Source organism: Grus americana, chromosome 1, assembly GCF_028858705.1.
Source record: "Grus americana isolate bGruAme1 chromosome 1, bGruAme1.mat, whole genome shotgun sequence".
Lineage (NCBI taxonomy): Eukaryota > Metazoa > Chordata > Aves > Gruiformes > Gruidae > Grus > Grus americana.
The window spans coordinates 211,651,586-211,668,157 of NC_072852.1; positions in this window are offsets into that span (position 1 = coordinate 211,651,586).

Genomic DNA, 16,572 nt, shown 5'->3' on the forward strand with positions numbered 1-16,572 from the left:
CTGTTTTCATTGTACTCCCAGAGCAAAATGCAGATTTCACAGCCTCCGAATATTTTGCAAAATTGAATTCTTGTTTTTCAGTTTGCGCTAGTTACAATAAAATACATTAGGCGCTCCCAGACATCTGTTTCACTGTAGAAGTCCAAGGATGCTGAAGTTGCATCTTAAAATAAAAGTGCAGACCAAAAAAGAACATTGCTAGTGGTACTTTTTAGAAGAAGTTCTAACTGAAATAGTAAAGTTTGAGAGCCATGCTATAAGACATCTGTGAGTAACAAAGGTGCATTTTTCAGCAGTTACCAGCAGCTGCAGGTTGTCTCGACTCGCCCCTCTGCGCTCTTCCCAGAGGCCTGCTTCTCTCACAGCTAGCATGCTGCAATGCTTTAAGCTGAGCACATAAAAATTCAGGCTTTCAGAGCAGAAGAGTCTCGGTAATAAACCCCCCTTGATTTTCAGTTACTTGAAGGTCCCTTCTGCTGCCAGGACGGGCTGTCGTTTCAGTGGACTCGCTTATGTGGAGCTTTGGTCCTGCCTTGTTTCCTTCTGTTCCTCAGAGCTAGTTGGGGGAATCTTAACTCGTTCAGAGGCATTTCCTCTTTCAGGGCATGGCTTTCATTCAGAGGACTTCTAGGATGAGAACGAAGGTAGAAGTAAGATGTGTACGGGATATCTGGGGGAAGAAGCACTGCTACCAGTGGCAGCTGTCTGAACCAGGGTGATAAAGCAGCCGAGGAACTCACTGGAAGGGCACTGGCAGGAAAGCAAGCGTCTGGTACCTGTGCTGAGGTTGAACTTCACAGTCCTGCCATGGTAACAGATGCAGGATTCAGCAGAAATGCTTGAACAAGCCTAGCCTTATTTAAAGCACTGAGTTTCCAAGTTGACAACTCCTGTGTTGCCAAGATACAGACATTAGCAAAAAAACCCAACAATTGCAACGAAAAGCTGTCACTAAGGGAGAAGAGCCCTCTCTGCGGGGACATCATTGTTCAGCACTAACAATGTCACATGCAGGCTCAGGATGGCAATTGCTCCTTGAGTGGCACACAGCCCTTTCCAACCACAAAGGCTTCCCTTGAAGGACAGAAAGGCTGAGTGCCCCAGGGTGCTGATTTTCTACTTCAGACAGACAGCGAACCAGAAAACTGGGTGTTTAGGAGCTGTAATTTCTGGCAGCCAGTACCAGCAATTGAACTCGGCTCAGTTTAGAAATACAGAGAGCTGCTCTGGAGATAAGGGCAGCCGTCCCAGCTTGCCGTAGGAGGGCAGCAGCCTACAACCAGACAGGGTCTGACGATGGGACTGTGTGTTCTGATTGACTCGCCCTTCCGCTCTCTCTTATTTATTGTCATTTACACAAACACGGTGGAGGGCAGCTGTTCCTATGCTCTCGGCCAGCCATCCTACAGCTTTTGCGTGCACATAGATAACACATCTCTGTATTGTCTGTTCGTCCGTCTGGATGGGGGCCTGTGGCAGCGATTGCTTTGTGCTGCCGTACTCTGCAAAGATGCTGAGGGTAGAAGGCACTCCTCTCAAACAGATGAGAACAGGCAAGGGGATATGGACCCCTGACAGAAAAATGTTGAAACCAATCGGTTGGAGAGAGGGAAACTAATGAGACAAGATGAGTAACTTTTTAACCTTCCCCCCAGTTTTTCATACAGTATAAATTTTTCAATATCTGGCATGCTTCATGGGAGCTCTCTGTTGTCTCCCTTGACTTCAAGATACAGAGTATGGGTTTAGCATTGCCAATGGTGGTGCTACCTAGTCATCGGTACGTGTTGCTGGAAAGGAGCATCTGTCTTGAGTCCATTCCCTCAGCAAACAACAAGCACACATGCCTTGTTTTTCTCACTGTTTTCTTCAAGATCTTTCCTAACCTAGGATATATTTTCCCACTGAATCACTGGCAAGTCCCTTTCTCCAGTTGAGGTGAACCAAACATTTTCAAAGCTAGGTATCCCCTGAACTGCATTTAGAAACCTAAATTGCTGCTGGATTTCCAGAGATGTTGAGCACTGAATGTACTTTGTCTCTACTCTCTTGTCTCTGAATACTTCTGAGTATCCCACCCCTAGACGAGGCCTGGGCTATGGCAAACTCTGTGTTGGCCATGTTAATTAGCACAGGTCCCTGCACTGAGCTCTTGCAAACCTCTTCTGTGGTCTGTGACCAGTGTCAAATGGTACAAACAGCTACAGCAAAGCAAGATACTATTTAATCTCAACAAATGGAACAAAGTATAAGGGAATGAGGAGTTTAAAGTGGTAAAAATGTCCAAGTGATTGTTTACACACCATAAGCTGTACTTCCCTGTCAATGGGGTAATGCTCAAGGGCCTCATGTAGATTTTAGTTCCATGGATGCTCAGGCAGAATCCATCCTTTGTTAGTCCATTCTCTGCTGTCAGACTCTTGTCAGTCTCTGGTGGTCAGAAACTGGTCACACAGCTTTTGTTGAAGTCTGGAAGCATCATGTGCTTTGCTAAAAGATGGAATCATAGGATGGTTTGGGTTAGAAAGGACCTTCAAGATCGTCTAGTTCCTACCTCCCTGCCATGGGCAGGGACACCCTCCACTAGATCAGGTTGCCCAAAGCCCCATCCAGTCTGGCCTTCAACACTTCCAGGAATGGGGCATCCACAGCTTCTCTCGGCAGCCTGTTCCAGTGTCTCACCACCCTCACAGGGAAGAATTTCTTCCTAATATCTAATCTAAATCTACCCTCTTTTCGCTAAAATGCATTACCCCTTGCCCTATCACTCCATGCCCTTGCAAACAAACAGGCCCTCTCCAGCTTTCCTGTAGGCCCCTTCAGGTAATGGAAGGCTGCAATTAGGTCTCCCTAGAGCCTTCCCTTCTCCAGGCTGAACAACCCCAACTCTCTCAGCCTGTCTTCATAGCAGAGGTGCTCCAGCCCTCTGATCATCTTCGTGGCCTCCTTGGGACTCATTCCAACAGCTCCATGTCTCTCTTGTACTGGGGCCCCCAGAGCTGGATTCAGTACTTCAGGTGGGGTCTCACAAGAGTGGAGTAGAGGGGCAGAATCCCCTCCCTTGACCTGCTGGTCACACTGCTTTTGATGCAGCCCAGGACACGGTTGGCTTTCTGGGCTGCAAGTACACATTGCCAGCTCATGCTGAGCTTCTGTCCACCAACACCCCCAAGTCCTTCTCCTCAGGGCTGCTCTCAATCCATTCTCCACCCAGCCTGTAGTCGTGCTTGAGATTGCCCCAACCCATGTGCAGGACCTTGCATTTGGCCTTGTTGAACTTTGCAGCTAGATAAGCTAATTTGCAGCAAATTAGATTACTTTTGAAATAAACATGCAGGGTGAGGCATAGGAGCCTGTGGTAGGATAGGTCAGTGCTCTGCATGATTAATTTTGTTACATCATGCTCAAATAAATCTTATCAAATTTAATTTCAATGGAATATGGGCAGTGGACAGACAGACTTGGAAGCTGTGGTTGGTATTAATGACATTCTGTTGACTTTTGTCCTTGTCCGTGTCTTGAATAACATTGTTTGAGACCCCAGTGGGGAAGGAAAAAATAGGATAGTGAAATAAAATGCCTGATCACAGATGTATTCGGTTAAGTCTTGTCTAAGTCAATGGGGTTGCGGTAGTCAATGCTGCCATGCTGACTAGTATCAGCAGAAGCTATGGCTTGTTCTTTGTATTCCTGTAGTACTGAGAAGCTCAAATCCTGTGTCAGCATCTCACCATTGTGAAATATCAATATGTAGATTCTGCGTGTGGCTGAAGGCAATAAAATTCTAGTATGGGAACTGGTTAGGGAAAGAAAACTTCAGTGCCAGGTTGCCTGATTCTCCTCTTGCCTGTCTTTCTGAATTATCTTCTCTCTGCCCTCCGTAGCGCTGCCATCTACCACCTGTGCAATAGCTTCAGTGCTCAGGTCCACCCCTCAATCATGAACCCGTCTGTATGTTGCATCTCTCCCTAGATGTTCTGACGTTACATGGGCTCACCAAGCTACAAATCACTTACCCTTATGTTCCCAGTCCAGGTCACTCCAGAAATCCAGATGTGTTCTGCCCCCTTGTACCCTGATGGCATTAGGGTACACTGTGCACCAGTGTCCACCAAATCCTTCTACTCCTGTGGATCCTGTGTGCCAGGCCATCAAATCCACACCATCCGGTAAAACTGGTTGTCCCTTTCCTCTGCCTGGCCAGAGACAGGGACCTTCTGTTCCTCACTGGAGTATTCACCATCTGAGTCCTGTGGTTTCAGACCAGAAGTTTCTTCACCAAGGCCAGGAGGAGAGGTGTTCTCAGCCCTTCTGCACCTGAGGCATTGCTGATTGTCTTCCAATATCTTAATGGCAATAAAACATCAGCCTTCTTGGATGGGTACTTCTTAGGGGTGGTCTTCCCTGCAGTTCATGTATGTGGGCTTCTAGATTTGAGGTGGACACATTGTCCCATTTCTTCATGTCTTCCTCCTGGTCATGGGGGAGGAAACACAGGGTGGCATGTGTAGGCCCATGGTGGTGGAGAGGAGAGGAGGTTCTCTTTGAACCCCTGGAGCCACTGGGACAGTCACTCCACAATTAATGGCTCAGAGTCCTTCCAGTGCATCAGCACCAGGATGTTGGCATGTGACACCAGTGAGTTATGTAACACCTTCTGCCACATGGAGTGGCTGCATTGGATGGCATCTTTGCAACCTGGCTGTTTCCAACTTGCTATAGACTGCCTCCACCATCTCTAGTTCCCTCAAGTGTTGGATACCTACCTCAGTGGTGGTCCGCTTGCCCAAGCAGCATACCACATAGTCCTTGAGAGGGTAACGCAGCTTTCACAGTCAACAGGAACCATATCCAAAGGCTGTGAGTTCCATTTCCCTTTCCAATCACTTTGTCAATCCCAGTGTCCCTACTTAGGGATCCCAGCTGCCTGGCTTGCCTGCTGTCTAACTCCTGACAGTGGACCCAAGCATCCCAACATTGGAGCAACCAGGCAGCAATCTGCTCACCTGGCTTGTGGCCGTAATTTTTCCACAAACCTTGCAGCTCCTTTAAGACCTTAGGATTTAGGACCTGAGTGGTTCTCCCCTCCTTGGTGACTTTGTCACTTCCTCATCCTCTTTGCTCTGATGGTGCTGGGCAGAGGCTCAGTAGTCACGGGCCAAGCGCCAGGACATTGCTAGAAGTCTCCGGGCCTCATTGGGTTAGGCAAAGCAGCCTTCCTTCAAGTGGTGTCTCAATTCTGCATGCTTATATGCCTGTTCGGGTGTAAAATCACAGGCTATCAGAGGTGATAACTGCCCTAGGCACCTGCCCAAATCCTCCCACAAACCCTGCCACCACCAATTGACCGCCTTGGAGCACATTTCCTTGTTATCTCATCAACAAGTTGTTTACTGTTATGCCAGGGGCAAGCCAGGTTCCACACACCCAACAACAAGCCAACGATGTTAGGTAATATGGTCAAACAGCATCCACAAGGATGTACAAGAAACTTGGAAGCCCGTGCAGCAGAGCTGGGCACGTCCATCCCGGAGGAGCAGAGGGAGGTGTACTCCCTCATTCTCTCTGCAAGGTAGCTCACACAGCACAAGAACACCATCCATGCCAGGGCCATATGCCAGCCCTGGCTCATGGCCATTGCTTTTATCAAAACGTGTCCAGGCACAGTGGAGTAAAGTGATAAGCACCACAGCAAACAGCAAAAGCAGCCACTGAGAAGCCCTGGACTCTAACATACAGTAAAGCAAGCAAGCTCCGTGACCAGCGCAGGACCCTGCCAGCTAACAGCTCTAACTGCTATAGCACGCTCAAATCAGAACTGTTGTTATGTCAAGCCCCATGCTGTGCATGGAAAAGGACTGCTGTTGACCCTGTCTAGCAGCCAGACACCTACCCAGCTGCTCACTCCCTCCTCTCTCTCATGAGATGGGCAGAAAACAGAGGGTGAGGAGACTTGTGGTTTGAGATAATGACAATTTCCTAGGGAGAGCAAAATTTGCGTGCACAGGCAAGGTGAAGAAAAAAGCAATTTACTCACTACTTTCCATTGGCAGGCAGATGTTTAGCCACTTCCTGGCAAGGAGGACCCCAGCATTTGTAACACTTGCTTGGGAGGACAAACACCATAACCATGAACATCCACCACTTCCTCCTTCTTTCCTTGAGCTTTTATTGCTGAGCATGACATCATATGGTATGGAATATCCCTTTGGTCAGTTGGGGTCAGCTGTCCTGGCTGGGTCCCCACCTGTCCCCTTGCCCACCCCCAGCCAACTTGCTAGGTGGGGTGGGCAGAGCAGGAAAGAGGGAAAACTTTGATGCTGTTCAAACTCTGTTCAGAAATAGCCAAAACGTTGGTGTGTTATCTACGCTGTTTAGACCACAGATCTGAAGCACAGGACCGTACAGGCTGTTAGGGAAGAAAGTTAACTCCATCCCAGACACACCCAGTACGCCTGTCTAACAAAGATCCTGACGGACCCAGGTGTACTGGAGAAGCTGACACAAGTTCATAAACAAGTTCATAAAAGTCACTGCCATCTTATTTACAAGTTATGGAAATGGCTGACAGCTCCCAGGGAGACAGTTTTTAATGGCTCCTGAAGTTGCTCGGAAATTCTGATGGAGTCCAAAATACTTTGCCTCGGATTACACAGTGCACTTTTAGTGTTTTGAGACCACATAGACATGGATGCATTTCCATGTAGGCACAAACAGCACCCACTTAACCACAGCACTCTGTACCATGGAAACAGCTTGCAGACCATTGTTTTCACAGATCTTCTTGCTTGAATAGATTATACCAGGACTAAGAGCTTTTCACAAAGCAGTCAAGTATTTATGAGCCTGGAAACAGAGCAAATATATTTCTTTGCAAGTTAATGTAAATCCAGCTGGGATCTTAAAAAATTTAGCAGATGAGCTTTAGAAAGGTACACTGCTTGCTTCAAGACAAGTGGAGACATGGAGGCATCTCCATTTAGAGCTCCCTCAACATGCAGAGGGTACAGTCATCCTGGACTAGCAAGGCTGTGTCAAGGGAGACATGTCACTGTAGCAGCTGCTCATTTCTAGATGCTTATTTCATCCATCTGCCCTGCAACCCATCGCGCTGTTAACTACATTTGCCTGTAAGGACATTTGTCTTCTCAGCAATGCCATAACGGTTAGATAGCTACAGCCAACTGCAAAATGCCACAGACCTTCAGAAATGACTGCAGCGAGTCATATGTGCCGTTGCATAACGGAGTTAAATGAGGTCATTTTTCTCCCCTGTTCCAGGTACAGCAGTTTACACTGAAGAGCTCTGTCATCTTACACAAATGTTCATTAAACATGAAGCATCTAAACCACCAAAATAAGAGAGCCCATGCCTGACCTTCAGTCCCCAGGAGCCAGTCTTACTCAGTAGCTAACTGAATTATGGAGTTGTTGACTTTATGATGAGAACACACATACATTTAGGTAAATTCAGTTCCCATTAGCGTGGCTGTAAATTGGGACTGGATTTACTGCAAAACTATTAGACTCATTTGGTGGCAAGCTCCAAAGTGCTTTATGCTAGTTGAAACTCAGTTGAAACCAAATCTCTGCTGATGTCATTCGAGTTCTGATCATTTTCCCCAACAGGAAATTAGTCCCTGCTTTGTTACACTGCATGAATAAAAAGTCTTCTGTTCCTGGCCAAGAGCACACAAACTGTGCGAGCGAAGGCTTTCTGCATCAATGACCTCCAGGTTGGTTTGCTGCAGTGATTGTAAATGGGGATGAAGAAGCAAGTACAGATGGGTTTTATTCTGCTAAAGGAGCAGAAGTTCATTGCTCCATCGTTATGCTGATTCCCCAGCAATCAATCCAAGTTAAGGTTACAATGCTCCTTTTTGACAGTTTTGCTGACTTCAGGTAACAGATATGCATAAAATGTAAGCCATCTCCCTGATCAGGTTGTTCTCCTGTTTCTCACGTTAGGGCAATAGGTTTGTCCCAAGAAGGGATAAGGTTTAGGGGAGCTAATGATAAGTCTTTTTAATAACCAGGTTTTGGCTATTTCAGCTTCCCTTTCCAGGCAAAACTAAAGCTTGAGTGTTAGAAACTCAAATGTACAGTCATCTGCCTTTTCTGGTTCTTGGAGTTGTGTGATGTGCTTGCAATCTCAGCTCCTTTTAAAATGAAAAAATACAGGTGTTGGCGTTGTGAAGAAGAGCTTGAAGCTATGAAGCACATGGTAACTGCTGTCTCAATTTACAGACTACGTGAAGCAGTTATTTTGAGAAAAGTGCACAACAAATTCCGTATCAACGCCATCTATGTATGTCCAAGGACATAAGGAACACATCCAACAATGAAGAAGCAGGCCTCCCAGCCACCAGAAGAAGGTTGGAGCTGAGTCAGAGTTTCAGACTCCCTTAAGATATCTCTGTTCCCTTCCTTGGAAATAAAATGCTTCTCAGTATCTACAGGTGACATGCAACATTGATCTATCTCCCACCACAACAGACAATTCTAATTAAAACTTAGATAAGGTGTTCAACTTATTCATCATCGGAGGTGTTCAAGGTGAGGCTGGATGGGGCTTTGAGCAACCTGATCTAGTGATCATGGCAGGGGGGTTTGGACTAAATGATCTTTAAAGGTCCCTTCCAACGTAGACCATTCTGTGATTCGATGATAAATCTCCCAGGTGTGATGTGGTGGGAGAATTACTTCTGAATAAACCTTTCGTAGATCATCAGTTCCAGCTTAAGTCTATGAGAGGGGAAATGACGCTCAAGATCAAAAGAGCAAAAAGATCAAATAAGGGCATGCCAAGGGAAAGCTGACTTGGGGAGGGCTTGAGGTGGAATTCAGACTCCTTTACAGTAAAATCAGAACATCAACAAGGAGAGAACAAGGCTGTGTACAACAGATGAGGTCTTTTATCAACAGTAGAGTGGAAACACGGCCTGCTTGTAGCATTTATGGAGAGAACAACTGAGGAAACAAGGGCTCAGAGGTCTGTAGTTGCTCAATGGCAAAGGCGAGAGTAGCGCAGAGGCCTTCTGGCTCCAATGTCAGGGTCTGGTCATTTCCTGGTATAAAATCTTTTTCCTTACTACAATTTAATCGTTTGGGCTGAAATTTTCCAAATTGGAAATTCTGTTTGTGGCTGAATTTGAAAACTTATGGCAGAATGGTTCAGGTCTTTCTGAGCAGGCAGCTCTGGTACTCCCACACCTTGAAGCAACGTGGGAATTTTGGCAGGGTCAAACCCTTTGCTTTCTTCATTATCTCTAGATTGTGTAATGAAGAGACTAGAAGATGCTGCAAGCTCATCACAGTACTGCAAGTGGGGGGCTAACCCACACTCCTGTGAACCGGAGGGACACGCTTCAGCACTAAATGAGCAGAGGTCTGAAGGAAAACAGCATGTGATCGTGTCGTCTACAACTGAGTCATAACACACACACAGCATGAGCACGGGTAACCTTAAATCTGGCATTATGATACCTGCGTCTGCTTGGTTTTGCAGTTTTAATAGTATATGTGTAGTATATATTTATGTGTGTGTCTCTATATACACACAATATGTATATTTAAGCTTTGCTGTCGAAAAGCAGCCAACCTCTGTTTCAATAGCAGTTGGACACAAATTATGCAGAACCCTGAAATAAAGCTGAAGAAAGGATTGTTTTGATCTGAGATACTATTTCTGTTCTGATTCCACTTTGCTTTTCTTCCTTTGCTTTAATCAGAACTATTAACCTGAGATCATACCTCAGAGCTAAGTCAAGCCCATGGGGAATTTCTGAAATATCCAGAAGGAGTGCAAAGAAGCAATTTTGCTTTATGTTGCTATGATTGTAGATGTTCTGTGCCAGGTCTAGTCTCTCCTGTAAGCTCAGGAAAACTACTGACACGATCCTACTTGATGAACACCAATTAACTGGCGTAGGTAAACTAGCATTAGCGTGCCATGACATGAACCACTCCCTGGAACAGACCCCCACCTAGGAATTGTGCTGCTCTGGGAGTTGGAATAAAATGATTTGAGTCTCCACATTTTAAAGTAACTCTTCATCTCATTGCTGATGGGCAGACACGGCTAGCAGCAACAATCCTGGTTGTAATAGGATTAAATTAAAGAGTAATAGGATTAAGTTAAGGAATGGAAACTGAAACTTCTAGAACAAATTTCCTCAAATAAGCTGACAAGTAAAGCTCATCACCTGACATCGAATCACTCAGCAAATACACAGTACAGAAATTTGATATGGGAAGGGATTAAATCTAATGCCTCTCTCCATCTCAGAGTTTTAATGATTCCTATCTTTGCAGACTCGTGTAATTTGGCATGAAGAAAACAATTACAAAGAACAAAAACTTTCGCAAGTTTACTTTTATAAATCACCCCTCTGGAGAGAAGGTGGGTTTCTCCCATCGTGGACTCTCAACAACATGATCATGATTTGAAAGAGAGGTTGGAGCACAGCATAGTCCGAATGTTCATGGGAGTCACTCACATTTGCAAAGGTGAGAGGAAGAGGTCCTAGACTTCCAAGGATTTCAGGCTGCTATTCTATAAACGTGCTTTCAACCAAGGCAAATCCTTTTTATTTATTTCAAATGCCTTTGAAATACCTTTAGTTATTTGCACATTGCTTCCTTGAAAAACAGAAAAGATACGTGTGTGTGTGTATGATTCAGCTGAAAAAAAATCTTTTAAATGGCCGTTCTCATGTTCCTGCTACAGAGGGGGCATTTTGTTACTATTTGTTCGCATTACAGAAGTTCCAGCTGAAATTATCTCCCCCTGTAGCTAGACAAGATACTTGCTCAGGAAAAGATTAATCTGGGTCTGGGAATGTAAGTCCTAAATCAGAATTGTACCCAGCTGGCAGGGCATGGAATATTTCCCTCCTGTCTGCCAGCTTTCTCTGTAGAGGAGCTAAAGACTACGTTTACAGACAGCAGACACAGATGGCAAAGTTGAACAATTCCTTTTGTCCTCAGAAGCACCTGGAGAGCGAGATAAAATGCAGGGTGCATCCTCACTTATGCACCATGCTGTGTGCTTTCCGTACGGGTAGGTTGGCAGCCTGTGTCTCACACATAAGGCCTGGGGCACTTATGGGCACCTGAATGATGAGGAAGGATTGTGTGGGCTTTTTTTTTTCCCCCCCAGAATGTGCTCGAAACCCATACCTGAGAGTGAATTTCATGTTGAAATAGTTTGGATTCAAGGAGAGCATGGGCTCAGGTTATCAGTTAAGACACGGACAGGATGGTTATGTGGCTTGAACTGAAATCTCTTAAAACCTGGACCAGTATCTTAACTGGAGACCCTGTTGCCCCTTTGGGTCAGTGGGATTTTATCCACCAGGGCCAAGAATCACCTGTTCAGTGGGACATGTATAAGCAGAACCAGCTACAGTTTTTACTAGCTTAAAGCCGTGACTTCTTCCTTCCTTGAAATTAGGTTGGTGATGGGAAGGAGCATAGCGTTAAAACAGTTTTAGCTTCCTTCTCTACTTTATCTCCCTTTTTGGGAGGAAAGGAAGGGCCTCTCCTTCTGCAGGCTGAAGTTACCACCTGCCTTCTTCAGGAAGCCTTTGACACACTGGGGGCACTGGGAGAGGCATGTGGACATTATTGTTCCTAGGGGTGCATTTGTGAGGCTGGATGTGACGGCCACTGCCTGGTCCCTGGGCAGATCAGCCACACACACGTCAGCTCTGAGTCTGACCAGCCGCAGCAAGGAGGCAGCTTTAGGAGACGGTGAGCAAGTCAAAAGGATGTGATGCACTGCTGGTTTAGAGCCAAACATTTCAGCCACTCTTGTGTTAGGTATAGATAATAGGTCTGAATAGGTGATGCAACATGGGCAAAAGTGGTTAAAAACTTCCATTTCTCCATGAATCTGTCAGAAAACACTTTGCAAACTGTTTCCTAGCTTAGGAGGTCTTGGTACCTTCTGGTCTCTGAGACCAGTACACCAGCAGAGCCCTGCCTGCTTGGCAAACAGACCTGATGTTATTTCAGTTTATATCAACTGAAGACCAAATATGTGTGTTCTAGCTTTGCAGATATGAAGGCCAGGTAGGTTACTACCTCAAATCAGAACAACTCTGCAGGCAGAATTGTAAGAAGTGTGGCATCATAAACCAATTTCCTAAGTCACCGATAGCAGCAAAATTGGAACAGCTTCTTTATGCTGCCAAACAAATCCAGGAGAGTAACATGGCAAGGCAGTGGAGCGAGAGAAAAAATCAATTTTCATTTAACTCTGGTAGGAGTTAACTAGAGTGTGAAAATTTGGTGGTCAGTTCCTGCTATAGAAGGAAACTGTTCTCGTCCTGAGGGGTGAAATTGTGGAAACAGCTTTTTTTGTATTCACAGCCTGAATGAAAAACACAAAAATTAATTTATTTGGGCTTGATTCAAAGCAAAAAAACCCAACAGTAAAACCAAACAGATTTCATGTCAATTGGAACAGTTAATTTTCTTTTTTAACAGTTGAAGAACTACATTTAGGTAAAACATAAGTCTGAAAACTGTGTTTCTGTACCAGAAAGTTCCAAATCTTCCATTAAATAAAAGTGGAAACAGGACACGACACTTTTAGCAGCTATATAGTATCTGAATTTGTAATTTATGACGATTAAGCTGTCTGACCAAACCATTTCATGCCAGTCTGCTCGGGGAAGTCTGGCAGCAGAGCTTCAAGCTGCACAGGGGCCTGTTCCTGTATGCTAGAGCAGACACAGTTAAACAATCCTTCCACCCCACAAGAGAAAAAGGAAAACGTTCATGCAAGCAACAGCTCCAGCTCAAAGGAGACAGAGGCCTATGAAAGATGAATGAGCAGTGGCAGCACGGCGCTTTCCTCGTGACGTAGGTGGTCCGTGCAGTGGTGCTTGCAGGGAGGACTGAAGAACGAGTCTGTCCCAGGGATGTCAGGTTTCGCATTTGTCTTTAAAGCAAGCTGACGTGGGTGGAGGGGCTCTCCTGGGTGTGGAGGGCCGTGGCTTGCACTGTGCTGCATGTACAGCGTGCCTTGTGCTGCGTGAATCCCTAACGCAGCCGCTGACTGGAACGGAGGAGCCTGCAGGCAGTTCTCAGTTGGTATCGGTGACTGTGCCACCTGCGCGGCCTTGCCTTTGTTAAAAAGTGCAGCAAGAACTTGTCATACAAACATCCTCCCTGTTTGATGGTAGAAATGATGAATTGTTTCCTTGTGAAAACATCCCTCTACTCCACTCTCGTGAGACCCCACCTGGAGTACTGCGTCCAGCTCTGGGGGCCCCAGTACAAGAAAGACATGGAGCTGTTGGAGAGAGTCCAGAGGAGGCCACGAAGATGATCAGAGGGCTGGAGCACCTCTGCTATGAGGACAGGCTGAGAGAGTTGGGGTTGTTCAGCCTGGAGGAGAGAAGGCTCCAGGGAGATCTAATTGAAGCTTTCCAGTACCTGAAGGGGCCTACAGGAAAGCTGGTGAGGGACTGTTTATCAGGGAGTGTAGTGACAGGACAAGGGGTAAGGGGTTTAAACTGAAGGAGGGTCAATTTAGATGAGATATTAAGAAGAAATCCTTCCCTGTGAGGGTGGTGAGACACTGGAACAGGTTGCCCAGAGAAGCTGTGGATGCCCCATCCCTGGAAGTGTTCAAGGCCAGGTTGGATGGGGCTTTGGGCAGCCTGGTCTGGTGGAGGGTGTCCCTGCCCATGGCAGGAGGCTGTTGGGGGTTTTCAGGAGAAAACTGATCAGTAAGCTCCACTTGAGTAAGTAGATAAGCAACAATAGGTCTATGCTTTAAAAGTCAGCTCTGGACAGGAAATAAAGGATGCAAAATTCTAAAGAGCTTTCACTGAATGTAAACCAATGTCAGCCTTCTGTAAAAAATATTCAACTTGTGAAATATTTTTTTTAAAAATCCTGTAATCTAAACATATTGGACATTTGGACTGACGCCTGTTTTCTGCAGTGAGAATGTGATCAGAGTTGTGCAGCACCTAGAAGTGATGAGATCAGTGTCCCTGGCTCACTTGATACAGAATTACACTAAACTAGTGAAACAGATAAAGGCAGAGAGTTGTGATTAGCCTAAGTCTGGCTAATTTTAACAGCCTGACACGAGCATGCAGTTGCTGTTCCCTGAAGATATGCTAGTGCCTTCTAATCATCTCATTTTGGGATGTCTGAACTCAGGCAATGGCTGCTCCAAGCTGACTCTGAAGTGGGTGCTGTGCAGAATGAACGAACTCAGCAGCAGTTTGGCTCACGCTTGATGAGATAAATTATGACATAACAGTGTTCAGCTCCTGAAATGGGAAACACCGGCGTTTTGCAGTAGGGAACATGTGTTGCATCTTTTTTTCCAATGCCATCACTTTGGGACAAATGCACTTTGAATGTAAAGTTCCACACTTCCAATGCAGGTGTTACTATGTATGGGAGGAGACAATACCATGCCCCCTGAACAGAGGATCTATTTCCTTCTGTTGGAATAGAAAGTGTTACCAAATCAGAGCTCTTCCCTATTCCTATGAGACTAGTTTTCTCAGATCTACTTTTTTATCAGGATAAATAATCACACAAAAATTTTTAGAGTGCAAAAGGGACGGGCAGGCTCAGGGACTTTGTTTCTGAATATTTGGCTGCATAGAATATTTGGAGTTTATCTCTGAATAGATCTGGACACGGTGAACCGTACCTTTTTAAATGGAATAATCTGCTCAGAAGACATGAAGACAGGACCAGTGTGTCTGGCTCTGAGGTGCCAACGTAGGGTGCGATCCTCACATCCCAGCACAACAGCCTGGCTTCTGCCGCAGGGTTGTCTTCCCTGTGTCCCACCGCTCCTTCCTATTTTAGCTTCTTTGGAGCTACCAGGTGCCGTAATTTATAGGAGTCTTCAAACTTCAGTAAATTAACTGAGTGCACATCTGGTCTGTATTTGTAGGATTACAAAAGTGACATTTATACAATTTTCATGGTGTGCTCTCAGAATAAAGCTGAAGATTGGGTCTGCAGGCTCTCTCTGCCTCCTTTGAGTCTGTGGAGACAATGTGACAACACCCCCCACACTTTCTGCTTATTTAATATAGGTGCAGCGTGTAAGCCATCACCACTGCTAGATATGTGCAGTAAAACACAATTTAAGCCTATGTAAGGGCTTTCAAGGAGCAACTCTAAGATCAGCTGATATCTTCATTAGTTCACCCAGCCGTTTTCAGCAGGAGCAGCTCAGCAGCCTTTGTAACCATTGACTGGAAGGTTTCTTCCTGCAGAATATAAAATAATGTGTTATTTTCCAATGTAAAAGCCAGATTTTTTTTTTCACATTACAAAGCTGTAAGTGTGACGTGATTTCAGTCAGCCTCAGGAATACTGATTAAAGGCAAATAAAGGAGAGAAGGATATATTCTATGTAACCCCTACTTATATGTATTGCTAATAGAGTTTGTGTTGAGAATTTTAATGCAAGAGTAGCTATGGTTCATCTACCAGCCGTAACTTTAACTGTGACTGTAACTTTCCCCTTGCAAATGTGTATATTGCTCATAAGCTGGAAGCATCTATGCTAAAGACCATTAAATTGATGTGCTGACATACACACACAAATGGTTCGAATTCCAGATGCTGCATAATTGAAATACTCATTTTACATATATAGTCAGAGTTAGAGATAATGGCAAAAACTGCATTTATTGATGTATAACTATCGTATTACTATTCAACTTATGCCTTGACTCTGGGAAAAGCCTATAGATGTGGAACAAATTTGCTTGGCTAAATGGTTGATGTTGTAAAGATCGATTTGAAATTGAGGTGGAGGAGAAGGGAGTGGAACAAAAAGCATTAAAAACATCCAGCAGCAACAACGAAACACAGAAGACACACTCCTGCATGTATAACTGTGGTCAAAAGCACAAAGCACACCTTCAGTGTTGCTGGGTGTGATTCTCTTTCTTTTGTTTGGGGATGGCTCATGGCTACAGGAGATATTAAACTCTCCAGTAGAATAGCAGTCTAGGAAAAAGGATTAAAAGGGCTGAGACAAAACTGTGTGTAGTTCTGGGCTCCACAGTTTAAGAAGGACGTGAAGGTCCTTGAATGTGTCTAGAGGAGGGCAACAAAGCTGGTGAGAGGGCTGGAAGGAATGTCCTGTGAGGAGCAGCTGAGGACTCTGGGCTTGTCTAGTTTGGAGGAAAGGAGGCTGAGGGGCGATCTCATTGCTCCCTACAGCTTCCTGAGGAGGCGACGTGGGGGTTGGACTAGATGATCTCCAGAGGCCCCTTCCAACCCCTACCAGTCTGTGATTCTGGGAGAGGGAGGTGCTGATCTCTTCTCCCTGGGATCCAGTGACAGGATGCATGGGAATGGTTCAAAGCTGCACCAGAGGAGGTTCAGGCTGGACATGAGGAAGCATTTCTTTACTGAGAAGGTGGTCAAACACTGGAACAGGCTTCCTAGAGAGGTGGTCCATGCCCCAAGCCTGTCAGTGTTTAACAGGCGTTTGGACAATGCCCTTAACAACATGCTTTAACTTTTGGTCAGCTCTGAATTGGTCAGGCAGTTGGACCAGATGATCCT